The sequence below is a fragment of the Vipera berus genome, assembly GCF_964194415.1.
Source record: "Vipera berus genome assembly, chromosome: 1".
Classification (NCBI taxonomy): Eukaryota; Metazoa; Chordata; class Lepidosauria; order Squamata; family Viperidae; genus Vipera; species Vipera berus.
Window position 1 is genome coordinate 110,669,868 of NC_138202.1, and position 13,213 is coordinate 110,683,080.

At 39.3% G+C, this 13,213-nt stretch overlaps 2 protein-coding genes across 2 annotated transcripts in view; both read right to left on the reverse strand.

Annotated features, from left to right (window-relative positions):
• The window catches only part of CRACR2B (calcium release activated channel regulator 2B), a 794,336-nt gene that overhangs the window by 638,952 nt on the left and 142,171 nt on the right, over positions 1–13,213 (reverse strand). The gene's annotated exons all lie outside the window — the stretch shown is intronic.
• The window catches only part of PNPLA2 (patatin like domain 2, triacylglycerol lipase), a 365,554-nt gene that overhangs the window by 133,931 nt on the left and 218,410 nt on the right, over positions 1–13,213 (reverse strand). The window lies entirely within an intron of this gene.

Genomic DNA, 13,213 nt, shown 5'->3' on the forward strand with positions numbered 1-13,213 from the left:
CATTTTTTAGAGCTGTGGCAAACAGACAAAGGTAGAGAGGAAGTGAGGAACTTAGTTTTGTGATGAGCAATTATCTTACATCCAAGAAGGAATAGATTAACCAGATGCAAGTCATAAGTAATATATATAGATGCATTTGTGATGCAAGTCATAAGGAAACAAAATGGTTACATGCATGTTTTCACATTCTCTAGTTCGTGGATTCAATCTGGGTCAGTCACCGGGACCAGAGGTTTAGTCTTCCAAGCTTTGAGACTTGTAAGGAAGCCCATCCTCAGGGAACTTTTCTTTCACCAGAATGTCTCTTGTTCATCCTTAATGTAATTCAGGAACTTTGTGTCTGTCAACTAAAAGATACTGCCTCCATGCTGAATATGTTTTTGACCGTTCTGGAGTTGGTTTTTCATCGTTAGAGTTGAGCTGGAAATCAGCACGCATATTTTCTGTTTTGGGATCATCTGAGGGAACTTAGAAAATAAATATGTGCTTCTTGCCAAATAAACAGAAGAAATTGTAAATTATTCAGCTTACAAGCTGTAGAAAACAAAGTACACAATTAATTGAGTTAGAGGTAAAGATGTCTTCCTATTAGCCAGCAAAATACTTTTGGATGTTTTCAACCATTTTGAATACTGCTTTGGTGCAAGTACAATCGAAACCATTTTGGACTGTAGCTATGCAGGTCTGCTATAATGGCCTTGAGTTCCAACATAGCACAGTGCCATTTCAGAGATGGTAAACAGCTTAGAGGAATTGGTATTTTATCAACTTAGGGACATTATTCTATTTTATCTTTTTTAAAAAATAATTAGTAATATTTCCTGCAAAGACAGAATAAAGTTTTTCTTTTTTAATATTATCTTCAGCAAGCCCAGACCATGTAAGAAAAGTCATTTATTAAAATTTTAATAAATAAAACTAAAAATACAAGAAAAGCTTCCTTCTCTACATTAGGGATTAGTAAAGCTTCTCTGGAATAATAGTAATAAGGATTCGATAAAAATACCAAATCCAGTCTAAACATCTGGCTGACTACAACCAACCACAACATAATTCAATTCGTAAAGCCATCTAATACAAAATGTCTCAAGGCAATGTATAATGGATGACAAACATTAAAAAAAACAAGTATCATAATAACTGTGTAGAAGGGAAATTTACAGAAAAAATATCAAACCACGCAGGATCACCAAATGCCCATAACTTGCTAAACATGCCAGTTGTTAACCATCCCTTCAGCCTCACACTCCCTCAGAGTATCCAAATCCCCTTCATTTGATGATAAATAATAAACGTATGTCAAGGAAAACTGCTTCCATAAACCAACCATTAAGGAGTGTATGTACCTTGCTGAAACTAAGAAAATCAGTCTTGACAGTGCTTGAGTTGGAAATAATCTAGCAGATCCATATATTATGTTTTGGTGGCATAAACATAATAAATGAGGTAACATTATTCCCAAGTTTGATATTAAAAGATTTGGAGAACGTCAGTTTCTTAGGCTCATTGTTATAATTCAAGAAATTATGGTTATGTAGCTTGTACCAAAAAGACCAGCAAAGACAGGTGTATATTTAATTACTTTGTCTAGCTATTTTCAGTTCCTTTTAGAACCCATTTTTTTTCAAACACTCTGACTAGCTTTATCAATTTGCTTTTTTAAAAAAAAAACTATTCTAGGAATATTTAAAAACTTCTAAGCATTATTCTCATGTCCTTTTTTACATGTTAACCTTCCTTTTTCATTTATTACTGGGATGCAAAATATTGTTTTTTTATCCTCCAGTCTTTAGCCATTTAAAATGTTCTGTTATATTTTAAACCTCATGCTGAATCCTAAAGCAAAGGGCATTAAGTGATTAATTTTGGCATTTGTGTTTCATGGTTGGCTGGAGAGTTTATGTTTTCGTAAGCTTGTAAATTATCTAGGAAAATAGCTTTTTTTAAAAAAAATAACATTCTGTTTCAGGCCTCATGCTTCTGGAATTTATCAAAGAAATTTACCATTCCTTTGTTTTTACCCCTCCAAAGTTACATTTTTAGGATATAAAGTTGCACTAGTTCCAGGTGCTACAGTTGGGTTGTTGTTTTTTTCCAGAATCTCTGCCTTCCAGAAGAAAATCCTGGGTTATTCTGCACTTCAATCCAACGTTTCACTGAGACAGCCTCCTGTCTTATGTCCCAGGTTATATTGCTAATACTGTACCATACAAAAACTACTCTGACAATACCAGAAGGCATCGAGGTAGTTTAAGATGCTCTCTTGTGCCTACCACATTAAAGCTGTAAGTGGGGCTGAAGAAAATAAGATATAAGTAAATAAAAGGTGTAAAGATGAACATAATCCCTTAGTCAAAGTGTAACACCTGATCCAGCACAGTGGGATAGATTAGCAGTTTTCAAACATTAAATCTCAGGACTTCCTTTACATTGTTTAAAAATGGGTGAGGAAAGAACTTTGGTTTATGTGGACTATATCTATAAATATTGGTTGTATTAGAAATTAAAACTGAGAATTTTTAAAATATTTATTTGGCTCTGTGGATCCCTGAAACACCATTGGAGACCTGCCAGGGTCCCCCAGACCACACTCTGAGACCCATGACATAGCTGTAAAACACGTAACTGCACCAAATAAAATGTTTGGTTAATCACTATGTGTTTTTGTTAATCATTCCTTTGTTACAAAGATGAAAATTTGACCTGTAAAACTTAAATATGCAAATGAGAATTAAAAAGTATTTCCACTGCAGACATTAAGCAATAAAAGTAATTAGTACTGAAGACATGCTAATGTGAGTTTGCAGAGCTACAAGGATTTTTCAGTGAGCATGTACCACAGCTATTTATTTACTACTGCAACATGATCATCAAGATTTTAATTTTAACCTGGGAAAAGATCATTCTCCCTGTGTGTTAAATTTGCAGAGTGTATTTTACTATGGGTTTTGAAGATTCTTACTTTTTAGAGAGCAAATGCAGTACTACTGTAATAAAGGGAAATTTTGTCCTCTTGAAATGAAAAAGCTAAGATTGATTCTGTCACATACAACTCCCAAAAGGGGTGTCCTTATTTTCCTTGCTTTCTTCAAAATTAAAGGGTAACCCCATTATTTTAAGGATAGTTCTATTGTTTTTGCTGCCATTTTTCTCCTACATTTATTTATAAATATTTGAGGTAAAGTGACTAGGAAGAATGTGGGAAGGGTATAAGACCAGCACAGTTTGTGTTGTGTTTTGTGTGTGTGTAAGTAAGCTGCCCTCCTTGCCTTCCCCAATACTAAATATATACTTATAAATCTGTCCTTTTGACAGATGGAGTTTTTCTAGGGACTATGGCCTTCCGTCCAATCTGTCTTTCCACCCACACTTCCTAAATCCCTCTGTTCATAATTCCTCCAGAATAAAAACTGGGAGTAGGTGCTCTGTATTGCCACACTTTCATGACAGTCACCATATATTTACACCTTGTGTTTAGCAATTATGCAGCTTGTTGATTTTTTTGCCCAATGTGATGTGTAAATGATAAACCATGGATTTTCATTGTTATAGAATGATTGGTACCCACACCAAAACCAAAAACAAATGCACAGATCTACATAGCTTAGTCCTGTGTCTGTCAGTCTATCAGATGGATCTCTAAACAATTCAGGAACAGGAGCTTCACCGTAGAGGAATTGTTCACAGTCTTGTCTCCTGACATCTGAACTCCAGCTAGAAGAACAAATAACCAGTGAGAAAAAATAATTAACAGTGGGAACAGTTAGCCAGTGGGATGGCTTACCTCCAGAAGTTGTGGGTGCTCCATCACTGGAGGCTTTTAAGAGTCTGGACATACTATAGGATCTTCTGCTTGAGTAGGGGGTTGGGCTAATATGAGATATGTTGCTTGAGTCTAGCCCCTTCCCCAAACTACCTGCAAACTACCCCCAAACTACCCCCAAACTATCTATTACTGTCCGCTCAATGTTGAACCGTTCACTAAGGATCTCCATTTATTTTTCACACATGCACTTCTTTAATCATATGCTATTCTTATTCAGCTTCCAGTTGAATTGAGTGCAAAACATTCGTATTTCAAGCTTGCTCATTTTATAATATTCTTTCAGTCAAGAAATGTACAAGGTTTCACATTCATGCATTTGTTTCCTAATCATCTGCTGAAGAGCAAACATCTGGTCTATACAACCCCATGTTCAGCATAAAGCCCCACTACATTTCTCAACTTTTACTCTCTTGTATAGGATTCACTTCCCACGGTACTGTAAAACTAATCCCTTTCTTCCATTTATCAGGCAGAGATGCAGTCTTCTACACCTGCATTTTTCACATTTTTCCAGTTGCACCATCTGCACCTGCAGCTTCAGCATTTTGCATCATGCTCACAGCAATGTTTGCTTCCTTTTCATCATTTCAATCCCATTCTTTGATCTACCACCGTTATTTCCATAGAAATCTCCCTATAGCATTCTCTTACTTCAGTTGCATTGCCTACATTCTTGCAGCCCACCAGTGGCGTAGCGTGGGTTGTCAGCACCCGGGGCAAGCACCCGGACGCTGCACTGTCCCTCCCCCAGATAGTCCCTCGCTCTCTCTCCGCACCGCACCGCACGCCTGGCACCCCCCCTCCACAGTGGGCGGCGACCCGGCGGCTCGGATCGGATTCGCACAGCCAGCACTGCAGTGAGAGAGAGTGAGTGAGCCAGGCAGGGGCAGAGAGCTGCGAGTGCGAGCGCGCCCCCCCCCAGATGTTGCGCCCGGTGCGGCCGGCCCCCCCTGCACCCCCCACGCTACGCCACTGCAGCCCACATCTCTCCCTACCCATTTTGTAGCATTTTGCCCTCAACCTCAGTTTTGCAGCAATCACCATTGTTGTCTATGCATTTTTTTTCCTTCTCCAGAGCTTTTTCACCTCATCATCCCCCTAAACATTATTTTTCATACTTCCTATTAGCATACCTTCAAACACTTCTTGGCAGTGTTTGGCATAATGATTTTCACTCTGCTCTGAACAGCTTACACATCTTCTTTCTTTATATATCCATTGTCCATTCATTGTTGAGAGAATAACCTGTCTTTCAATACTTCTTTTTAAAACAATAGGTTTATACTTTCCTTTCCTATCTGCTTCCAATCTATTCTACTTCTTTTCATCTGATTTATGTTACTTTTGTTTTCTACATTCTTTCCCTTCCCCATACATTCTCCATATGACCAACCCCCCCACCAAAAAAACCAGAGCTCTATCTTATGTTCAAAACCTCTCAAAATTCTTATTTTAGTCAATGCTTCTCTCACTTTTCCATCATAAACCATCAAATGAATCATCTTTTTTGATTCATTCTTTGTCCATGTGTACAAATGGGTAGATTTATGCTTAGCTCACATATTTCAAGCCAACACAGATTTTCAAAGCAGATGCTCAGCAAATGGCCACATTTCTCATTCATTCTTGGGTCTCCAAATAACCTAATCGGTCTACTGTACTCTCTTACTTTGTTCCAGTCAGACATTCAAATATTTCATTGACAAATCTGGCATAGCTTCTCCTAAAATGTATCCCGGTTTTTAGCCATTATCACCATTTATTGCAACATATCATGCGCAATTGTGCTTAGTCTTCATTCTCGCTCTAGACCAGAGGTCCCCAACCTTTTGGGCACCAGGGACCAGTGCCATGGAGAAAGGTTTTTCCACGGACCGGAGAGTGTGTGGTTTGGTGTGCTGCCTGCATCCCGTGGATGGAGCTTTGCTTGTTTGTGTGGATCGGTTGCTGGCATGCTGGACCCGGTACCAGTCCACAGACTGGGGGTTGCGGACCCCTGCTCTAGACAATCCAAGTGTCTAGCCTGCTGCAAAAAAATAAAAAATCCTCACTACAACTGGCCTGTATGCTTGGGTTTTCTGAGGCAGGCATGAAGGCTTAGTGCTGGTCCAGAGGGAGTTCACCCAAATTCATCCATTCATTTAGGATAGGGCAGTTTGAAAACCCTTGTCTTATTCTTCTGTTTGTCCTTTACATAATATTGCTTACTCTGGAAGGGGATGGCTAGATATGTGTGTCTGTGTGTATATGTATTCAAGAGGTTTAACATGATGTTTAGAATTTTACTATACTGTTTTTATTTTATTTACTGTTATAACTGCTTTTAAGTGACCTACATGCCTCGTGGGAAGTTGTTTTCATAAAGAAAAACGAGCTAGAAATTTTACAGATAAAATTGAATGTGTGAGAACTGGTTCCTACAGTATTTCTAGCCAGCAGAAGGGGGAAAGGAGAGAAAGCAAGAAGAAAGCCAAACCATCCCCGCCAATGAATGTGATTCTTGGGTTGTAGTTGGTATCTCCATTCTGAAGAGATGCACTGGATACCCTGATTGTAAGCATCCAGATTTAATTGGACCACTACATATTTTTTTGTCTTCTATCATTATATGCCAGTCACTCTAACCTCTCCTACTTAAGTATTTGCTGCTCCAAGGTTGAGGGGAGAGGCAGGAAAGAAATCATGGCAAGTATTTTATAGTTTCTGCTTTTATTCCTGGAAAACAAAGTGAAGTTGAATTTACTGAGCATCTCCTCTATTCCTGTTGCAACAAGAACAAATAATTTGCTGACTCTAAAATCATGGTATTCTGCATATATTGATTTTCTCCCTTTTTTCCAAAATGGAAATAATTTCTCAAAGCCCTTGGATAGCTAAGCAATTAGAAAGTTCAAAATGCCTTAGATTGGGGTTGATTTACTCAGGAGTAGAGACAACTAGAGCTAGAAATCCAGTTATTATTCTCAGAGCAATCTTAGTCACCAAATCTGCTACCTGGAAGAGATTTCAGATAGTCCCACTTAATGGCCCTAATTCAGACATGTCAAACACAAGGCCCGGGGGCCGGATCCGGCCCGCGAAGTGGTTTCATGCGGCCCGCGAAGCCATCCTGGAAACAGTGAGGTAACGGCCCCCACTGCCTTGGCCCTGGCCCAGAGACCCTCCTCCTGCCAGAGACCCTCAGATCTGTCCCACTCCTGCCCAGGCCCCCATAGGCACCCTTGATGCCAATGCTGTAGAGCTGGCCATGCCCACCCAGTAGGCCATATGCACTCTAGCCACACCCACCCAGTAGGCCACGCCCACCCTGGCCACACCCACCCGGCCCCCTGAGGGCAACCGCAATGCTGATGCGGCCCTCAATGAAATGGAGTTTGACACCCCTGCCCTAATTGGACCAGCAACTCCAAGCAAAGAAATCACTGAGTGAGGAATTAACTGACCACAACTGTGCTTTTTGACTGGAAAGAGACAAGTTTCACACTTTCCACTTTTGTTCCCTTCCTAACCATTCCCCCATCCTTTGAAATGCTCAAGTGCCTGTCTTCCAGGGAAGAAATGGAAAACTGAAGACAGCTCTGTGAAAAATGGAACTGCTAATCATTGCAGAATGAAGAGCCAGTGAGTAGATTAGCTCTTCAATAACTCTTCTCTAGACCTGGAGAGGACTTGAGATTGCCCACAAGTGCTCCATATAGTTGCTCCTCACAAGGACACTACAAGACAGTGATCTCTGGCAGGTTTTCATGCTCCGGGAAAAGAGAGAATAGCCACCTTGCTCAGACTGTGAACGGCACTTTTATGGGTCCTTAGTTCACATTCTTCTTTTTGTAATCACTTTTAGAAATTGCTTGTTAAGTGCTCTTCAGTTATTAGGAACCTTTGAATGGACAGTTTTTACAGCACCTATGAATTTCCTTCAGTTCTTAACAAAAGAGGTTTTAAGTACAAGTTTAAAGTATTTTTTTAAGAAACTGTGGGTTTAGGGGAGCAAACAGCAAAAAGGTGATTAAAACATTGTTTTTAAAAAATTACACATGGACTAAAGGTCCTGGTACACTTGAAATAAGATTTTGGAAATTATAAGGAATCCTGCCTGTGGTGAAATGCTTTTGGTCTGAATTCTTTAAAAAAAAAGACTTTAAAAATTGGACACTAGAGGGAAACTAAATGGAACTAAAGTTGCAATTGAAGGAGAAGAACACTGAAACCCTTACAAATAAAAATAATGAAGCAACATCATTTAACGGTAGACATATTTTTATTTCAGACAGATTGAAGGACATTTTTGATCAATGGACCCAGAGGTTAATTCTAAGAATGTCTGCCTCTATCAATAGATTGTTTAAAAAGTGTTATGGAAAAGGAACAAATTTTACCAGACAAGATTGAGACAGATCTAAAAAAAGTGGATTTAAAAAGGACAGCTGATATTTTAATCATTAAAAGAGATAATATAAATAACAAACCAAAGAGTGAGCCAGATAATTTTGCCATATTGGATTTATAAAAACAGGCTTGTTAAAGCTTTGAAGAATTTTGTGAAATCAGACAAAAATATCACATTCTAGAACATTGTTTGAAGAGACTAAAGATCAAGATTATTAAAAGTAAAATGAAGGAATACAAAGTTGGCTAAATTGATCAAGGTTAAAATAGATATATTGTTAATCTGGTAACCCTTAATGGACTCTTGCTAACATCAGGAAATGAAATGACAAAGTGTTAGGATTTATTTTTAGGTAAGAGATGGGATATGGGAAGAGATCATTTGTTATATTTTAAGAAAAGATAAGTTATTAAAATTGTTTATATTTGTTGTATTTGAGGGGGAAGTCATTTCTTTATATATTTTTCTTTTTTTTGCACCTTCTATTTTTTTGTTACTATATTAGTTTCCATTGTTCTATCCAGCTTATTGTACTCTTTAAAAAAATTTCTCTCCAATCTCTACACTCTGAAAGGGAAGGGAGAAAAAAACAAACAAGCAATTTCTGTAAGCAAGCTCTCTTTTGTCTGACCCTTTCCTACTGCCAGCACAATCGTAGCATCTCTTTATTTAATCCCATCTTCTCCAATCTCTGTTCTTCTAGGTGGGGGACAAAAAAAGCAAAACCACAGGTCAGGCCCAGGGCAATACATATTGACTGCAATAGCAATCGCAATCAGATTTATATACTACTTAGAGCTTCACAGAACTCTGTAACAGCAATCACATGATTAAAGGATGCTGTGGAGGTTGTAAATGGCCCCAAAATTATTTTTAAGAACCATTGTAACTTTGAAAAGTCATTGAACAAGTGGTTGATAAGCAAGGACTATCTGTATGGCAAAGAAGCACTCATGTTGGGATAGAAACTATCTTAGCAGCTCTGCTATTTGTCTGCCAACTTGAGTCCTGGCACTAAAATGGGATGCCCTTGTGATAGATGGAGGCAGTCTTAGTTCCAAAACTTTTTCCAGTTTGTAGCTGGCACAAATGTTTTCCCTACTATTGAAATGAAAACAAAACTGCTAGAGAGAAAGGAAAGTAAAATTGCCCCCAAGCCAGTGTGACTTGGCAGACTGGGAAGCTGCAAACAAGCTGCTACTTTATCCTTCCACCCTTTTGTAGGATTGTCCTGATGGTCCCAACAAGTTAATAATGACAAATTTAATTCCACCAGTTTACAAGGGAAAACTTGGAAAATGTAAGATTCATTTCATCTGGCTACAGGGCTATGTTGAATTAGGAGGACATGATTACATTTGCTTCCATCTGTTAAATGTTATTAGCTATTTGAGGGTCCTTTCAGATGCTATACTTAAAGAAAGATAAGTGAAGAAACCTAAGAATAATCTTGAGTAAATGAGGATGACTGCTTACCAAGCAGGTTCAGATGGCAAATTAAATATGAAAAGAAGTTCAAACCTGAAACCAAAATGATAGCCTTTCAATTGCTCTAACTTTTCCTCAACTTGGTGTTTCCAGAGATAGGTTACAAATCCAGAATTGCCAGATAGCGAAATGGAAGCTAGGATATCTTAGCTACCTAATAAGGGGACATGAGATATTTCAGACCCACATCGTTGCTGCTATTAGAAAAGTAGAAAAGTTATCAGTGTGATAAGGTCAAGACAAAAGATAGATTGAACTGTAAGAGTTTTTGTGGGCAAGGAGAGAATGTAACTAAAAGATACCTATGTTGTCGATAACCTCAGATCGGATGTTCTTGCTCGACACCTATATTCCTGGGATTCCATTGTGCTATGCAAAAGATGAAAAAGTAAGCCTCTTTCATGTTTGTACCACATCACAGGTGATGGTAGTGACAGAGTGAAGAGATTTGTGATTGAACACTACTTCATGCTAAAAAAATTCTCTGCACGCAGAAAAATGCCAAGCCATGGACCACAGAAGGCTAGGCTCGATCTTGTTCCCAACAGAGGAGGGTGGGTTTCAGTCAGCCTCCTTGTGCAGTCTGAAGAAACGAGCTTTGGAAATATAAGGGCTGGACTTACATCTTGGTTTGTTGGTTTGTTTTTAAAAGGAATAAGCAACATACTCCTGTTGCTGGAAAAATAAGGATGGACGGACATGGGAAGTTATTTTACAAGTTTTAATACTAATTAATAAGAGTGCCATCCTACACCAGAATGCTGTAAGAAACAAATCCCTTGGGGATATTTGGGAGACAAAAACCCTCCTTAAAATGTGTATGACTTACAAGCCTTCCACTCTAAAAGTGCTGTCTGGTATCTTCTTGGCAGCCCACCATAAAACACCTCAAGCCACATGGTTTCCTGAATGCTTTAGCAAAAACTTTCAAGCAGTGGGTTTTGGTTTTCTTCCCCAACGTCCCCACTGATGTGCACCAGGAGAGAGCAGTGCAATAATGATCAGACTGGCTGAACCTCCCCTACTTCCAAATCACCAATAAGTGTCAGCAGAAGGAGAGAAGATGCTTAGATTATATAGGAAAGATGATTAAAGGGAAGCACTGCTAATAAGATAGGTAAGAAAAAACAGGTGTAACTGAAAGATGAGCATTGCAAGCTCCTGTGGTTTCTCAGGCTGGGCACTACAGAGCCCAGTACTAATCAGAGGACTTTTTTTTTTAATACAATCAAGCATTATGCTGAAGACCAAGAACCAGTGGATTGGTAGCTTTGCAAAGACTTGGGGATTTTCCTTTTTAGCTCTGATGGCTTCTTGCAGCTGGCCCGGCTTCAGCTGAACACATCTCACAGCTGCAGTTCCCCAGAAGCAATTTGGCATATCTCTAAAACAAGACACAATGAAGCATCTACTAACACAAGCCTTCCCTTTGAAGGAGAGGAAATAATATAATCTAAAGCTTTGGGGGAAAGAAATCACAATCTGGGTCAAGAGATTAGGCATCTATTTGGAGTTGGAGCTGCTCCCAGCCATCAATTTGGCTCTTCTGCAAAGCCTGAAAGGGTGTGCGCTGATGCAATTGCTCTTAGCCAGTGCTTGACTATGATGTCCACAGCTCTTTTACACATAGAATAATTACAAATAAAAGCAGTTTTAAAATTGTGCACGTGTATGTATGTGCTACATAAAATGGTACCCAGGGGCTTTATTCTACACTGCAAATAATTCTGGAAGCCATTGGTGCAAGTCTGTGTGGTATAGCAGGTAAGGTGTTAGACTAGACTAGAGTGAAGGGACCCAGATCTTTCCCCAACCCAGAAGATCATAGGGCAGCTCTGGACTAGTCACTCCATCTCAGCCTATCAACCTTTCAAAGAATTATTGCTATGGGAAAATTAGGAGGAGGAAGTACTGCATTTTGCTCCTGTACAAAGAAGAAGAAAAAAGAAGGGAGGAGAAGTGAAGAGGAGAAAAAAGAAAAAGCTGGAAGACACTCGGAGGTCTTCTAGTCCAACCCCCTGCTCAAGCAGGGGACCCTATGCCAGTTTAGACAAGTGGCTGTCTAAACCAGGGGTCTTCAAACATGGCCCTTTTATGACTCGTGGACTTCAACTCCCAGAATTCCTCAGCCAGGCACACTGGCTGAGGAATTCTGGGAGTTGAAGTCCACGAGTCATAAAAGGGCCAAGTTTGAAGACTCCTGGTCTAGACAGTCTCTTCTTAAAAACCTCCAGTGATGGAGCAACCACAACTTCTGAAAACAAGCTGTTACTTGTTCTATTAGAAAATTTATCTTTAGTTCTGGGTTACTTCTCTCCTTGATTAGTTTCTATCCATTGTATAAATCAAATATGTGAATTTATTTTGGTTAAGGATGTTGGGAAAAGGTAGCCTCTAACATAAATGCCTTCATGCAAAAAAAAAAAACAACAACAACCTATAGCCTGTCCCATTGTTGCTGTAGAACAATTGAACATGATGCTCAGCACAGGCATCTCCAACAAGGCATTTCCAAAATACACCAGGAATCCTTCCCATAGATCTCCAGCGTCATTTTTAATTTGAATCTCAGGGGAGCCATCTATAAGCGGGAGCCAGACTTTAGCCCATGTTGTAGATGTGGCTTCCATGGCAAACTGGCTCAGGCTGAATACACATTCCCATGAGGAAGAGGCAATTCTCTGTCATGTATACAAAAGCACTTTCTCTTCTGGGACCTAGAGAAAAACTGTAGATATTGCAAACTCAGAAGCAGAATGCTAGGGGCTATGAACTAGGGTTCACTAACAGCAGTGCTTTTTTTGTAAAAGAAAAAGATGCCGGAACTCACATATGTCATACAACCCGCCTTGCCTACCCTACAAGGTTCCATCAAAAAAAGGTGCCGGAACTCCGTTCTGAGCGTTCTGTGAGAAAAAAAGCCCTGCCTAACAGAGATTAAAGTTGCTCTCCCCAGCAGCCTTAATATTAACCTCAGGAAAATGGGAAGTCTAGGAAAAGTAAAGCAGATCAACAGAGGGTTCAGATAATATATTTGAAGAAACTGGTAATGCATCAAGCCACATGTTTGCATTAGATTTGTGTGTGTGTGTGTGAGTGTTGCTGAGTTAAGTCTAATTGGTTTTATTTCTCTGTACAGATAGTCCCTGACTTATGATCACAATTGAGCCCAAAATTTCTGTGGTTAAGTGAGACATTTGTTAAGTGAGTTTTGCCCCATTTTACGTCCTTTCTTGCCACAATTGTTAAGTGAATCCCTGAAGTTGTTAAGTCAGTAACCCGGCTGTTAAATGAATCTGGCTTTCCCATCGATTTTGCTTGTCATAAGGTTGCAAAAGATGATCGCATGACCTTGGGGCACAGCAACGGTCATAAGTATGAACCAGTCGCCAAGCATCTGAATTTTGATCACATGATCATGGGGATGTTACAAAGGTCCTAAATGTGAAAAATGGTCATAAGTCATTATCAGTGCTGTTATAACTTTGAACAGTCACTAGATGAATTGT